The following is a 12,950-nucleotide window of genomic DNA, read 5'->3' as shown; positions in this document are numbered from 1 at the left end:
AAAATACCACACTTTTCAGTGCAGGCACGGGGGTGGAGTGCCTGGCAAAGGAACATCTAAAAATAGAGATCTGTGATAACAGACTGTGATTTAGAGTCATCATTCAGGATCCCTAGATCAGTGTAGTTCAGTGTTTTCTAATCTGGCGGGCTCCAGAAACACCACTGATTCCCTGAAGTTCATTGGTAGGAAGCAATTAATTTGTTTGATGCTCACCAAGTTTTAAGTGCAGGACAGCTTAGAGCCTTCAACAGCTAAGCTGTGTATTCGGGGCTCTCTGAGAGCAGGACGTTTCCTGACATTAATTGTCTGTGGAATCTTTTTAAATTTAAACACCAGGTATTAAGCTGGTAGAGTGTTCAGTTCAAAGACTTTCTGGAAAAGTTAACCAAAGATCAGTGTTATTCAAACTATAATCAATTAGTGGTCACAAACAGCGTTTTGAAAGTTAAACAGAACAGAGTGTAGCAAAGAAACAAATCAAGGAACAGAACACACTGCGAATGTAAGTAGTGTAAAACTTTTGTGTGAGTCAAGGAAAGAGAGAGAGGCGGGAGGGAGAAAATCTAGGTCATGCCATAAACTGTATTTCTTACAGGTTAGGACAAAATAGCTTGAAAGCCAATGACACAGAAAAATAGATGACTATAAAGAATGTGGGCATTCATGCACAAATTTTTAAAAATCTAATAACTGTCCGTGCAACATTTATTTTCACGTGGGTAGATACACACATATAATAATCAAGTTAAATAAAGCTTCTTCCTTCAGAGGTGCTGGGGTGTAAGTTCCCATAGGCTCTGGGTGTGCCCCAGAGGAGGGAACAGTCAGTTCAATCCAAGGAAACATAAAGGTCTCACCAGGAGGGTTTAGAAAATGAGCAGGCAGGAAAGGGCAGTGCGGGGCAAGGGCACAAGCCGGTGCAGCTGGGCATGTGCACTTGGCCACCATACTGGACGAGAGGTGGAAGAGCCTGGGGAGGGGCAGCTGACTTAAGTATTAAGAGGCCAAAGCATTAGGGTCTGACCACTCCCTACATGTGGTGGGGGTAAGAGGACCCCCAAGTTGTTGACTGTGTAGCTGACTAGATGGCAGAACCATGAACCACACTGGACTAAAGGCAAAGGTGACTTGGCCATAGGTTAACCAAGCAGGCGCCACGCACACACGACTATCTATGGCCTTGTGGTTCGCCGTAAGGAGAGAAGCTTCTTTCATGAGGCAGCTGAACTCGTTGGAGTTCAGACAGACGCTTACAGATTTAGGAGCGATTTGTGCCCTCTTATCCTATCCCACTCCCCATTCCAGTGATGTCCAAAGGCAGATGGGGTGGGAGGGCTGCTGAGGGGTCAGGGCCAGGGAGAATCAGACACTTTCGATCTGAACTAAATATCTATTTCACAGATTTGGTAATCAAAGAAATGATACTGGTGCCTCTACTGGTGCTGTACGTAAAATTCCTGCAAACCTTATCCCATCGGCTGTCGTTCTCTATTTAGTTTGTCTCCTGGGACCGACCTGGTTTCGGTGCCCTCCTAGAAACATCTGGTTCTACTGGGCTACAGATTGAGACTTAGATTTTCCGGGCTTTGTTTCCAATACATTGATACTTGGGAGTTCTCCTTTAGCGGGTGGCAAGAAAGGATTTAGAGATGAAGAGGCAGGGGCCACAAACAATTTTCCAGTTACAAAGGGTAACTTTGTAACCTTTGTAACCTTTGTAACCTTTCTATCATGACCTGCCCCATTCTGGGCTGGGCGACTCAGGGTACGGGGCCCGGGCGCGTGAGCCCTACCTGAACGCGGATCTCCAATGGGCCAGGGTGCTCTGTGCAGGTAAAAAGGAGCCTTTGAAAACAGAGCCGGAGCCACTCACCCAAAGAGGCAGACTTGGCAAGACAGGGGAGAGAGATGACTAGGCCTAGAGAAGCGGATTAGAAGCACAAGGCACTGCCTGCGTAGAGAAAGGCAGTCCTCACCTGGTTGGCCCTTTCTACTCATGGCCCGCCCCCTGCCGCATGACTTGACAGCTCTGTTTGCCACGTCAGCGAGCCCTGTACTCAGCCTCCCCCGACCCCGGGCTCCTTCAGAGCCTGTAACTGGGCACCCCTCACCCCAGCCCATCCCACCCCAGTACCTTCAAGCACTCCTTGCCCTCGGGCATGCTTCCGGTGTAAAATAACAGGTAGAATGACAAAAGTTTCTACGTTTTATTTCTTACTCCCCCTACCATCCAACTCCTCCGGATATGCGAATGGCACCAGATCCAGTCTGTCACACCCACTCTGTGCTCCTTTATTTATAATCTAAATGATTCTTCCTGGGTTTAGAGAGATTTACCCTTTGCACTGAAAATGAACTCCTTGGCTCACATATTTGTCATTTGGCCTCAAGCCTGACTTGGTATTTCCAATCTCTGGCCACTGCGACAAAGCCTGCCTCATTCCGCTCCCAGGACTTTTTTACCCTCAGAAATTGAGTCCTTGCCTGAGGACTCTGACTTTAATTTCTTAATTCTTGTTTTTGATTTCCTTTCTCTTCTTTACTTTTCTAAAGAGCAGTTCCCCAGGGCACTCTTTGGGAGCTGCCTAGAAAAGAAGAATTCCCAGCTGAAGTTATAATAAGGAAACAGGGCAGCCGGTGCTGGAGCCCAAAGGTTGTGTGCCGCTAAGAGGGAAAACAGGGAACATAATTCGGTTGTCCTCCTGCTGAAGGAGAGAGGCCAGCGAGCTGGAGGAGAAGAGAAACGTGGGCTTCAGTGGGAGCTGGTGCAGCTCGTGCTGACACAGACAGGTATGACAGCAGCAGGAAGTCTTGGATCCCAAGTGACTGGACTGAAAACTCATTACAGGATAGTTTTCATAAATTCTCACTTTTCTCTATTAAAAAAATAACTCCTGCATACACAGTTCATGGCCAGGCTTTAATTCACAGCTGTGATACAGAAGCACCAAGTCTGGTTTAATAAGAAGGTTAGAAACACACTAAGCCACTTGGTTGGGGCAGGAAGAGGGGAGGTTCTAAACATCAGTGTTGGCCTTTGAAGAGGCATCACATCATCAGTCAAGACTCACAGGGAACCAACAACGGGAAGAGTTTTAGATATTTAAAGTCAAAGACAAAATAATGCGAACCTCCCATGTTTTAAATTTTCTCCTGATTTTTGTTTGTTTGTTTGTTTTTTGCGGTACGCGGGCCTCTCACTGCTGTGGCCTCTCCCGCTGCAGAGCACAGGCTCCGGACGCGCAGGCTCAGCGGCCATGGCTCACGGGCGCAGCCGCTCCACGGCATGTGGGATCCTCCCAGACCGGGGCAAGAACCCGCGTCCCCTGCGTCGGCAGGCGGACTCTCAACCACTGCGCCACCAGGGAAGCCCTCTCCTGATTTTTATAATCTGTTACAGTTGACCCAGGGTAATATTTCAAGGAAATATTAATTCTTAATAAAAGTATTGCCCCTGGGGACAATGCCTGACAGTTCTATGAAAGCACGTTCACATCTCTGCCATTCCAGCAAAAATCCCCACTGCAGATGGAGAGGCTGGGACACTAAGTCCCCAACACCAGTGCCAGGGAAGAACCATGATTAAATTGCACATGGTGTGATTCCTATACCAGTATTCCTTCTCTTGACCAACCTGGCTCTCAAAAACTTGACATAATTATATGTGGTGAGACTCCCTGAGTTCCACCCGATGTTCTCAAATTCGTCTTCTCCAGTAACCAACTGTGCACCATGATACTGTAATATAATAAGAAATATATATTTGGTTTTCGTCCATGATTCCTGACACAAAGCTTCCAAGACCCTTGTAATTTCCTGAGTGGCAGGAGCATCTTCTGTTATAATATTTGGTCTTAGACTCTGGTTCCTGACACAAGAGCTTTTAAAACCCTTGGAATCTCCAGAACGACAAGAGTACCTTTCTGCACATTAATGAGATGTCTGGGGGCCCTTACATAGCTTCAGCGTGAGGGCTGCTCCCAGAAAGACCAGGTTGTGATTAAAGGGTTGGAACTTACAGTCTCACCCTAACCTCCAGGGAAGGGAGAAGGGCTGGAGATTGAGCTAGTCACCAACAGCAAATGATTTAATCAGTCAGCCTATGTAATGAAACCTTTGTAAAAACCCTGAACCATGGGGTCAAGAGAGCTTTGGGGGTCGGGGGTCGGTGAACACATCCAGGTGCGAGGAGGGTGACATACCCCAAACTCCACGGGGACAGAAGCTGATAACCCTTCTGGACCTCACCCTTTGTGCTTCCTCATCTGGCTGTCCATTTGTATCCTTTATAAGCAACTGGTAATAGTAAGTAAAGTGTTTTCCTGAGTTCTGTGAACCGTTATAGCAAATCATTGAACCTAAGGAGAAACCTCCATGGGAACCTCTGATTTATAGCTGCTCTCGGGCAGATGCAGGGGTGGCCTGGACTTGTGGCTGGCATCTGAAATGGGGGCGGTCTTGTAGGGACTGAGGCCTTAACCTGGGTGGGGGAAGGGTCTGGGCTAACGCCTGTGTCAGAATGGAATTAAATTGTGGGACACCCAGTTGTTGTTGGCAGAGACCTGGAGAGTCGCCTGGTGTGGAAAACCGACACATTTGGTGTCAGAAGTGTTCTGTGAGTGAAACGAATCGGAGCTGCATTATGCTCTCCATCACTGGATTCACCAGGAAGCCCCAAATCTCAGACGACCGCATTTAAGTAAAAGAGTTCAAGGTGATAATCTGTGTACGAAAAACAGTGACTATCCATTCATCTGCGATAACGTAGGGCTTTTAGCGATTTATCAAACACTTAATCATTTGTTGAGTATATACGACAGGCCAAGTGACCAAATGATGCTTTGGGTTACAATAGTTACACCTTTTTCTGCACTCTAAGACACGAATCCACGTCTGCGTGGGTCACTAGGCTTCTCCTCCACTGACACTACTCTTACTTCTGGTTTCGGAAGGCTCTAAGTGTTCCAAGAAGATCGCAGTACTTTCAAGACCGACAGAGAATCCCTGGAGCCTAGTATGATGGCTCACCCTCATGCTACATCCAGAATGGGCCATCCCTCACCTGGCTTGGGACTCAGGGGAAGCGTGAGATGGAAGTTGCTCAGGGATCATCATCAGAATCTTTTGCTGTTGACACGACAATCTCAAGCTCCCACGCTACACCGCCTGGTGCTGAAACATGCTTATGAGAAACAATGGATTATGCACTGAGCCAGCTATCGAAACACAGGATGCGTTCTTCGGAAGAAACTGTTGTCTTCATATATCCACTAAGGAAGGATCGGCTTGAAGACACACTCAAGGCATGCCTCTGAGGGAAACTTTTCTTAGACAATCTCTTACAATGTCTTTCCTTACAGGTTATTCTACATTGAAAGTATGAGCAAGCATCCCAGCATGATTCATAGAAGGCAAGAAGGCCACTTCTATAGAGATAAAATATAACTACGGTGTAAGTCAGCAGAAGAGTCAAGTAAATCCTGATGCCTCTGCTTATCATGTGTCTATATTAAAAAGAAATTAGCTCTAGAGGTCAAGATAATACTGGAACATAGGGAGAGAATTACTGCTCTCTCCCTGAAGATCTTTCTCCCTGAGGCAAGGAAGGCAGCATATACCTTAGATTAAACTGTTATCAGATCTTGGGATTCCATCCATCTTTCATTACTGGCTAGCTCAGAGAACCCTCTGACTACATGTCATTAGGAAGCTCTCCATCCTCCCCGTGAAGACCCGCCTCCCTCCATCACTCCTAGGAAAAGAAACAGTGGCAAAGGGAAAATAGAGATAGCTTTCAATTAGATCAAAAACCAAGAGGCCTGGGACTTCCCTGGTGGTGCAGTGGTTAAGAATCTGCCTGCCAATGCAGGGGACACGGGTTTGAGCCCTGGTCCGGGAAGATCCCACATGCCGCAGAGCAACTAAACCCGTGCGCCACAACTACTGAGCCTGTGCTCTAGAGCTCGCGAGCCACAACTACTGAGCCCACGAGCCACAACTACTGAAGCCCACGTGCCTAGAGCCCGTGCTCCGCAACAAGAGAAGCCACCGCAATGAGAAGCCCGTGCACTGCAACGAAGAGTAGCCCTGCTTGCCGCAACTAGAGAAAGCCCAGGTGCAGCAATGAAGACCCAACGCAGCCAAAAATAAATAAATAAATTTATTTAAAAAAATGTGGATATTGAAAACATTAAAAAAAAACCCAAGAGGCCCACTATTTCTAAAACCCTGTCACCTAAAACAGAACTGCCCTTTATCACTGGCAACTTCCACCAATTTAGAAAGGACGTCTCCTTGGCACACATGCTGTTGTGTCACCACAGTGTGCAAAGCTGCACATGAAGAACAGCTCCGCTCACTTGCTCTCCCGAATGCCCTCCTCAGGGCAGGCACGCCCTCATGCTGCCTCCTTTAGTCAGTGCTAATTCCATTTAAGGGTCAACTCGGGGGCGTGCAGGCAGGAGACAGGAACCACACCAGTTACTGGGACAGAAAGATCATTTAAAGGCCTGTAACTACAAAACTAAAAAGGGAATAGGAAGAAGTTATCATGGAGGCAGCAACTGCAAGAGGGGGCTGTGACCTGGAGGGTGGAGAGAACAAAGGGCAGAGGTTGGAATTATCAAAACCTAGAAGCATGGAGAAGCCCCATGGTGCAAAACCTCTGACACTGAGGAGGTGGTGCTGCTGGGCTGGTGTCTCTAGACTTGAAGCAGGTCGGGGACTCAGACCTTTAAAGAGGGCACCCCAGCCAGTGGCACTGGTGGCTCTGAAGAAGGGGAATGATGAACGGTTCTGCATGTCTGTGAGTGCTGGGAAAACTGCGTGAGAACTGACACAATGGGATGAAGAAGTTGTTCCAAGATGATGCTCACAGACACAGGAAGCAAGTTCCTTCTTCTTCCTCCAGCCTTGCAGCCCCCTCTAGTCAGAGTCTAACGAGCAGCAAACTAGAGAAGCAGAAACGTTTTTGCAGAGTCCCAGCTCCGGTCTCACAAAGCGAGCAGAGAAGGGTGGGTTTGGATCTGAGGGACAGCAGCTTAATAACTGGCACAGGAAACAACAGGTCACAGGCTGGGAACACTGAGGTGATTCCTTTTCAGACTGTGTCAGAGGCTAGTTGTTTCACCTCATCTTTTTTAATAGCGGTATTAACTTGGCAATTGTTGGCCCAGCTAGAGACTCCATTTCCCAGAATCCCTTGCAGCTGCATGTGGCCAAAGGGATACGAACAGAATGTGGGCATAATGTTACGTGTGCAAGTTCCAGGTCCCCTTCAACTTACAGACAAGTCCCCTGGCTGGTCAGACTAGGAAGACACTGGAAGGATGGCAGAACAGGACTTGCCTTTTCCACAGACTTCCTACAGAAGCCACAATGACTGCCTCATTCCATTCTGAATGCATGTTACTGTAAATGCTCTTTCTGGAAAGAACCAGGCCATACTGGGTCCTCCACATTTGGGTCCCCTATTCTTTTTTTCCTTTCCTTAAAAAAATTTTTTTAATACATTTATTTTATTTTTATTTATTTTTGGCTGTGTTGGGTCTTCGTTGCTGCACACGGGCTTTCTCTAGTTGGGGCAAGCAGGGGCTACTCTTTGCTGTGGTGCGCGGGCTTCTCATTGCGGTGGCTTCTCTTATTGCGGATCACAAGCTCTAGGCACGCGGGCTTCAGTAGCTGTGGCTCATGGGCTTCGTTGCTCCGCAGCATGTGGGATCTTCTCAGATCAGGGCTCGAACCTGTGTCGCCTGCATTGGCAGGCAGATTCTTAACGACTGTGCCACTAGGGAAGCCCATTTTTTCCTTTTTAAAACAACCCATTAAAGATGGAAAAACCATTTTCAGCTCAGGGCCATATTTTGTCAACCTCTGCTTTTAATTCACACCTGTGGTTTCATCTCCCCAAGGAAAGAGCCCAGGCCCCGAGTGCAGAGTTCTCCGTCTCCCTGCTGACCCCAGGTTATTTGAGACCATCCATTATCTCTTGTCAGATTAACAGAGGAGCTCCTATTTGGACAGAGGACAAATTCCAGGAGTCTGTCTTTGCCCTGTCACAACTAGATGGGTCACCTAAGGCAAATCATCCCCTTCTGTCCTCAGTTAATCTCTAAAATAAAGAGGTTGAAAGACAGTGGTTATGAAACCACCTTTTACATTTGAAAGCCTACAAGTTACAGTTTTGCATATTCTGACTAACCTCAGTATTACAGCCAGGATGCCCATGCACCCCCCAACCCCATCCCAAAATTAAGCAGTTTTTTCAAAAGAATCAACACAGAACAACACTGGCAGGAAAACAAAAGCATGAACTATGTGTGGCAGTAGACTTCTAAAGCAGCTTAAAACCAGGGGTTTGGGCTTCCCTGGTGGCGCAGTGGTTGAGAGTCCGCCTGCCGATGCAGGGGACACGAGTTCGTGCCCCGGTCCGGGAAGATCCCACATGCCGCAGAGCGGCTGGGCCCGTGAGCCACGGCCGCTGAGCCTGCGCTCCGCAACGGGAGAGGCCACAACAGTGAGAGGCCCGCGTATCTCAAAAAAAACAAAAAAACCCCAAAAAAACCTAGGGGCTTGGTGGATATAAACCAGTTGGGAATATCCCAAGAGAAAACGAAAAAAATATTCAGTGCACTTGAGACTTACTATGTTATTTAGATAAAAGTTCCTGAGATCTTAACCAGATAAAACAGTTAAGTCAAAGATAAACAATGGGAAATTTATGAATAATCTATCACACAGTAAGATTTTATTAAAAATTGTTCATCAAAAGCAGAAAAGAGACACATGAAACACCTTCTCAGAAGAGAAGTTCTGCTATCAAACTATAAGCACAAACAGTATCACAGGGTCAACATTTAACCTGCATAAGAAAGTGCTTTTTAAAAGGCGCTTGTGCACAATGGCTGTGATGGCTGCTTTTAATCATAAAGGAATTTTACCTTCATTAGAGCAGGCCCAGTGGGGTCTCCACTTACAATGGTTATTTATTACAAGGAATTCCAATTTTTCCTAAAGACAAAACCAGCGATCTAGGGTTGCCACTAATTTAAATTAATGAGTTTATTGACCAGAGCAGCGTTTCCCAAAGTGTGTTCCGTGAGACTGCATTTCCATGAAGAAAAGGGTTCCAGTCCACATCAGGACAGGAGAACCTCCGAGAGGGTCCAAAGCAAAGGGGCCTGATGCACTTGGTTTAACCCACTTTCCCAACTGACCCTAGATCCTTTTTTTTTTTCCTTTCAAGGAAAGTCTATGAACATTTGACCTGATTAGTGCTCCATGGTACACCGACCTGGGAAATTCCACTTATGGGGTCTGAAACCCTGGACTATACCATCCACCCACTTTCCTCTCTCATGGGAAACAGACAGGATTAGCAGATTCTATTGCCTATTGGCAACGTACAGAAGGATCTGTGTGCCCCTTCCCTTACCTGTCACAAGAGGCAAGGAAAGTCCCAGTTTAAAGTCTCCTATGTTCAGAAGTTATGTCTGCTTGCTCTTGATATCTCTTTAAAAGAATAAGGAGAGTGCTGCTTTCCAGGGCCGAATGAATAAACAGGAGAGCTGTGGCCGGATTAGCACAGCCCCTGAAATTGTTGTGAAATCCCTCCCACCCCATCCTTGGAAGGGCAGCCTGCAGGTCCATAGAGACAAGATGAGAGATGGCACTGCGGTCACCCGCCCCAGTCACTGGCGGCAAAATGCCAGTTCTACAACCCAGGGCCTCCTTCCCACAGGGGTGGAAGCAGAGCAGGTCAATCTGGGTGCTCCCTGGTGCTGCCTTTGATTGGAAATACAAGGCTCATGAAACCCCTTTCACCAGTCCCATCTCTGGGAGCCTTGACATTTATCTCACTGTGATCAAAAGGAACCCAAGCAGGAGGAGGGAGCCCACCCTTTGTCTGGCAGTAATGCACATGGGCTCCCAAGAAATGCCATAATAAAGGCAGGCGTGACTCTCAAGAACAAGACAAAAACTTCAGCCCAGTCCTGCAACCACCAGCATCCCACAGAGAACCAACGTCTGATGCGATGGCGACTTCTCAGCCATTCACAATAAGAGGCTTCTCCAAATCAACCTGGGGTATCGGTGGAGTTTGTCACAGCTGGATCATCCCCTCACCCAAAGTAAACTTACTCCATAAGGAATTTCTTCAGAGCAAATCAAATCCACTTGAAAGCCTTAAGAAAATGCTAAACCCAAAACAACTTTATAAATCCTGAAATTACATGGCTCAGGGAAGCACTCTGAATTTCAAGACAGACTGTGCCCTTCAAGCCTCTGGTATACATACTTTTCATATTCATTTTAACCACATCAAGAAATTCCCTAAGAGATTCCATTTTCTCGGCAAGGGAGGTTACAAAAGAGAATGTGAAATGGACTCATTTTCTCAAGCAAAATGAAACACTTTTATGTTTTATTCATGCAAAGTGTAAACTCCTTTCCTTTGCAGCATTACAAATTGAATTTGCGCTTGTAAATTGCTGTAAGAAAAAAAAAAGGAATCAAGAGCAAAAGAAAGTATTAAAAGAAAAAAAAGCAGGAATACAAAGGCCTTCTTTTAGAGAATGAAAACTCAGGGGTCCAGTGGGAGAAATACAACCTTTCACTGACAAACATACTTTTTTATTTACTGTTTCTAAAAGCAATCTAGCTCAAGGGCCCCCAACCACTACATGAGCTTTCTGAGGTCCTGACAGCTCATGCAGAACCCTCAGTGTATTTCTAAATTACACTTATCTGCTAACATTGAGTAAGAATAAGAAATGGTTTAAAAAACATGAGTGGGCTTCCCTGGTGGCACAGTGGTCGAGAGTCTGCCTGCCGATGCAGGGGACACGGGTTCGTGCCCCAGTCCGGGAAGATCCCACATGCCACGGAGCGGCTGGGCCCGTGAGCCATGGCCGCTGAGCCTGTGTGTCCGGAGCCTGTGCTCCGCAACGGTAGAGGCTGCAACAGTGAGAGGCCCGTACCGCAAAAAAAAAAAAAAAAAAAAAGAGTAACTCAGCCCACATTTCAAAAACATAATGAAGGCAAGGTAACCTAACACTGATATCACTGGGTGGCAAGGGGAGTGGCTCTTCCTGCTTTGTAGGACAACTGAACTCTGTCTGAAACAGCCTGTCGCCCTCTGTTATCAATGATAAACTGTCCTCGAAACCTCCCCGAGGTCTGACCCCTCCCTCATCCTCCCTGTCTTTGAAAGGAAGCCATGTAATTAGCTGTCTCTGCTAGTGGATGTTGCTTTAACGAATCAAGAGCTAACATTCATTAAGCATTTTCCACATCCCCCATCAGTGGGCCAGTTACTATACACACACAGGCACATACATACATGTGCTCTGTCATCCTTATTATCACCCTCGTTTCACAGATGAGAGAAAACTAAGCTCAGGGCTTGAATAATTTTCTCAATTGGAATTTTTTTTTTTTTTTTGCGGTACGCGGGCCTCTCACTGTTGTGGCCTCTCCCGTTGCGGAGCACAGGCTCCGGATGCGCAGGCTCAGCGGCCATGGCTCACGGGCCCAGCAGCTCCGTGGCACGTGGGATCTTCCCAGACCGGGGCACGAACCCGTGTCCCCTGCATTGGCAGGCAGACTCTCAACCACTGCGCCACCAGGGAAGCCGTCAACTGGAATTTAAATCATATTTTCTCCCTGAACAAAGAGCATTTGGCCTTACTTTAAAGAGTTGGGGTGAACTGAAAACCTCATCGATGAAATCCACTCACAAGCTAACCTTAAAAAAACACAACCCCATCCAGTTGTACACGTATATCATGATCTTCACCTTGACTCCTGTCTTGAAAACAAACTTGGAGGACAGGACGTAGGGAAGGATCAAGTATATTACACTCTTCCATCAAGGCTAAATGTTTTTAATGATACATGAACATCCTCAGATATTTTCCTCTGTAAAATTAATCAGTTCACGCCAATGCATCAACTCCAGTGCTCCAGCTCTGCTAAGCAATTGAATGACAGGTGTGGATGCATAATCTATCCACTCATTTCCCCCCAAAGCACCTGGTCCAGCTGTCACCATGCATCACTGTTACAAAAGCTCAAAGACACAGCTGCGCGCCCACGAAGGTTTATCCAATCAGCTGTCAGAGGACATTGCAGCTCTCTCTTTTGCAGACCATTTTTCACCTGTGATTCCAGCAAAAATGCTTGTTCTTTGATGAACGCTTAACCACTTTCCTTTCAGGCTTAGGACTTGGAACTGAATCAAAAAACTATCAAATCCACTACTGCCCATCTCTGGGAGACCAAGGATGGCGAAGCCAAGGCAGAGCCACCTAGAGGATCCCATGACCCAGTAAGCCAGGATGCCCAGGAACGGAGCCACCCCAGGGCAGCAGTCTCTCTGTCGTCTGGGGTTTTCAGCAGCTTCTGCAATGCTCTTGCCCCTTTTCAACAGAGCAATACATAATCATCCTATAGCTTGTCCTAAATGCTAGGAGAGCCTCGGGTATACCTCGAGAGTTGACAAAGATGAATTTAATTCAAGAGTTAGATGTATTTCATGTAGCCCAATTACTTAATAAAGTATGATGCCTGTGATTACTGTCACTTTATTAGTTAGAATATGTACTTGAAAATCAGAACTTCCTTGTTTCCAGTCACTGGAGAGCAAAACATTCACAACACACCTATGAAGAAGTACTTGCTGGCAATGACAAATATTCAGTAGAATTTCAGAAAAATACACGTTGACTGGAACTTTGGTATGACCAGACATTTCAAATGTTAAAAGAGTTCATCCATCTTCAAATCCCAGAAGCTCCTTATCAGCATGAGTTAATGATCTAAAGCTTGCGATCTGGATAAACAACAAGGTCCTGCTGTTTAACACGGGGAACTATATTCAGTATCCTATGATAAACCATAATGGAGAAGAATATGTATATCTATGCATAACTGAATCTCTGTACAGT

The 12,950-nt window shown here is 46.5% G+C and overlaps 1 protein-coding gene across 16 annotated transcripts in view; it reads right to left on the bottom strand.

Annotated features, from left to right (window-relative positions):
- The window catches only part of APBB2 (amyloid beta precursor protein binding family B member 2), a 377,265-nt gene that overhangs the window by 55,303 nt on the left and 309,012 nt on the right, over window positions 1-12,950 (bottom strand). The window lies entirely within an intron of this gene.

The sequence above is a fragment of the Lagenorhynchus albirostris genome, chromosome 4 (assembly GCF_949774975.1).
Source record: "Lagenorhynchus albirostris chromosome 4, mLagAlb1.1, whole genome shotgun sequence".
In the NCBI taxonomy this organism is placed as follows: domain Eukaryota; kingdom Metazoa; phylum Chordata; class Mammalia; order Artiodactyla; family Delphinidae; genus Lagenorhynchus; species Lagenorhynchus albirostris.
Note: the sequence above shows the minus strand (reverse complement) of the source record. Positions and strands in the feature narration are given on the sequence as shown.